Genomic DNA, 4,136 nt, shown 5'->3' with positions numbered 1-4,136 from the left:
TATATATATATATATAAATTGACTTAAAACACGTTTGGGAAACGTTTTGAACCCTGGTTTTATAAGTTTTAAGACATGATAAAAATGTTGAAAACGTGCTCATTTGCCCACTTGATGAAAAAATTATGGTAGTTTTTATTACTGAAACGAACTGCCAAAACATAATTTTAAGTCTTTTGTTACTGTCATCAATTGAGATTTGTTTTCCAAAATGAGACAATCATGATTTATGGTTTCCAATGCATGGGTTCATATATCAAAGAGAAAATAGGATTTTATACATTCCCCTGCAAGCACAAATTTCCTTAAACATTAAATTCTGATTTTATTTACAACATATCACCAGAAATAATTATCACTAGGGAAATATATAATTACCAAGAAATGAGGAAAAAAACATTCATTTTTTGGCAGCCTTAGTTGGCTTGAATTCTTGTTCATGCCTATGAGCACTGTGTGCAAAAATGCAGAGAAGGAAGGCACAAAATAATTCAAGAAAAACTAAACAAATTCACGCGATAGTTACAATAATATGCATTTCCAAGAAAAAATAAAAAAAGAATGACATGGGGTCAGAAGATAAATAGTGTACGCTGAGATTTGTGAACAAAGTTAACCCATAAAAAATCATGAGGTAAAGGAAGGTGCAATAAAAAAGAGGGGGGAAAAACAAAATATGAGAAATAAATTAATAGCTTCAAGTAAATGAGAAATAAATACATTGCATCTTCATATATTCATTTATAAACATACTTCTAAAAAAACATACATGTAGTAAAAATCTATCAGAACCTCATAATTTCAATCACCATAGAGTTAAAATTAATTTATCGAACTTAAAATTTTAAAAAATAATTAAGCCTCTGTTTGAGCCAAATTATTTGGCCATAAAAATGAAAAACTGTAGCATTATCAATCATTTCCAGCCGCAACTGTTGACCTCTTCTTTCACGTGTGGGACCCGGCTGAGGTTGCAACGATCACATTTTTCATTTTAGTAGAATGGAAAATATGGCTCAAACAGGGGCTAAATCTTCAAAAGTTAGTAGGCAAACATCAAGTATCTAAATGTACTAAATCGTTGCATTATAGAAATTTTTTAGATTACCATGTCACATACAATGTAACAATTCCATTCTCTTGATTGATTATTTAACTCCATTCTTTTGCATTAACTGAGCCAAGAAAATGTAGAACGTGTAAGAGTACGTAATGAAACTACATGTTTCAGAGTGCACTTGATACTGGGATCACTTGAGTATGGTCCCATTACCCATAATGGTAGAAAGTGTGGATTTAGTATTACATGCATGATGCCCACTCAAATTAAAACTTTTTCACCTCCCTGTGCTTAAAGGGCTGAGAATTTCTAGTTGAAAAAGATACCTCTTTATCTTTGTTTGACAATGCATAGATTTCAATCAGAAAAGGAGTAAGACATATATGAACAAGAGGTCACATATTCAATGCTTTTTATTATACATTAGAAAGACCAATAGACTATTTGGTATTACAGATTGATAATAGTAATTCTGATTGGAGACACGACACGACACCACAAATCACTAAAATATCAAGAAACTTCAAATTCTTCCCAAAGCACTTATCAATTCTCATTCGTTATAGCCTATAAAAAGACCTTTATAAGGAAGAAGTTCAATCCTACTTCCAAATTGTCCACGAGCATTTTATAAATGAGGTTGGTCATGGACGACATGGAGCATAGAACCTAGCATCCAATTTGACAGAAAACCTCCTCTCTACTTATAGTGCAAGATTCATCTTATGATTGAGCAATTTGGTTATTTATCAGATATCTACAGGTTTTTTCCCCCTTTAACAAGCACAAATGTTGAATCTCGGGCCCCATAAAAGCATTTTCCAATTGGATTTCAAACAGAAAATTGAAAAGTCATAATACAATATCAGTGCAGTCTGTTATTTTTTTTTATTTTTTTTCCTTAACTCAGTATATAAATGTTGACCTGCCGAAAGATCTAAAGCAACTGGAGATCCTTAGCAACCACGACGCAACATGTTAGAATGTCGTCAAACTACCAGGGGAAAAAATGGTTAAGAAGAACCTGAAACATATTCTCCATTCATCTCTAGATCAAAGAATTTCATTTCACCAATTTAAAAAAATTTACCAAAACCAATTAAAACATATACCCATTAGATATTAAAGAATTTCATATTGCCCCATTCCAGGATATAATATAAAAATCAGTATTCACAATATTTACCGATATTATTTCAATCCAAAATTTCAAGATCTCATTCTAATAAAACCAGAATATTGCAGTCCTTTTTTGGAACCGGAGATGTATACATACCCCGGCATGCAATGATTCGAAAAATCCAAGCTGCAATAGATCCGAAGAGTTAAAGGTTCCCACAATAAACATCGATTCCAGGAAGGTTTGGAAAGTTTTCAAAACGCCCTGCAAATTCAAAATCTTGATATTATATACATAAATTCTTTTTAAATTTTACCTGAGAAAGAGACATTTTCAATTCTTTCCCTCTCTTGGGTTTAGCCTTCCGAAAATCGATCCCCATTCTGACAGGAAGAAGGCTTTCAGATATGATGATGTTTTATTTGAGTTAATTTCAGAAAAAGCCACTGAACTTACCAAAAAATTATAAAACGGTCACTAAAGTTTAAAACCTTCAGTAACAAACACTGAACTTCTGGATGGTTACACCAATGGTCACTTAAGTTTAAAACAAATGGTCACTGAAGTTACCAAAATGATTCTACCTCAAACTTAAGGACCAAAACACGTGACCAAAGAATATTGAGGACCTCGGGTACAAATTTTCGGCCAAAATGAATTTCCCAATCATCTAAAACTGCCTTGACTTTCTTCCAGATTCGTCCAACTCCATCGATGCCCATGTTAATCACACCCCACAGATCACTCAAGCTCATGTAAACGTGTCTAACCATGTTCATATAACAACAAACAACCAAGAAAATTGAAATATAGAGCATTTTTTCGAAACAATGAACTCGCGGCCAACAAACTCGTTTTTCGGCGACGATGGTGGTTCCCATGATCGTGGACCACTTATCCTAGCATCCTCTCTTCATGATGCACCTATTCCAGCCATGTGTCATCACCAATTTGGGAGCAAAGTGGATGAACAAGTCACACAGTTTATACGTAAGGCAGCTCGATTTGTCCACCTTCAACTGAGGTTTCTACACCGTCCCAATCATCAAATTTGCCCTTAATATCTTCAATTCAGGTTGGTAGTACGCTGGGTCATGAATCAATTGCACCAATTGATCATCAAATTGAGCTAATTTTTGGATTCTCCGCATCAACTCTGCTCACGAGAAAATGAAATTCATCCATCAATTGGAAAGCTCCAATGTGACCCGATACACAAATCAATTTGGGGAAATTGACATTCAAGTTCAAAAGGCACTAGGTAATCACTCAATTACAGAAATTACAACTTTGATATACCAAATTTTGGAATCAAACATTGCCAGGTTTGGGGGGTTTTTTGACCGAAAATTTGCAAATGAGGTCCTCAGTATTCTTTGGTCACGTGTTTTGGTCATTAAGTTTAAAGTAGAATCATTTTGGTAACTTCAGTGAGCATTTGTGAAAGTTTTTAAACTTAAGTGACCATTAGTGTAATCGCTCGGAAGTTCAGTGACCATTATTGAAAGTTTTAAACTTTAGTGATCGTTTTGTAATTTTTTGATAAGTTCAGTGACCTTTTTGGAATTAACCCTGCTTTTTTTTAATGCTTCTTCATCTTGTTTAAATGGGTTAAAATGAATAAAATTATTAATAACTTTTTCAAGATCATGTAAATAATTTTAAAAAATTATTATTTTCATCCACGTCAAATTCTGTCCTTATTAAATTCTCATTCATTTAAACCTTATAGATCCATACAAATTATAAATATATTCCTAATACAATTTCAAAATTTTTTAAAAATCACTACATTCATCTAATTACTATCAAAACGTAATTTGGTTATGACCTTTCATTTTCTATATTGTCATTTTGGTGCTTTAATATTTAATTATAAGGTTAGCAAATCCCTTTTATTAAATCTATAATATTCTATCAAGAGTATACTGTTCAAGTAATCTAACAAATCCCTCC

The sequence above is a fragment of the Olea europaea genome, chromosome 12 (genome assembly GCF_002742605.1).
Source record: "Olea europaea var. sylvestris chromosome 12, O_europaea_v1, whole genome shotgun sequence".
Classification (NCBI taxonomy): Eukaryota; Viridiplantae; Streptophyta; class Magnoliopsida; order Lamiales; family Oleaceae; genus Olea; species Olea europaea.
This window is presented reverse-complemented; position numbering follows the sequence as displayed.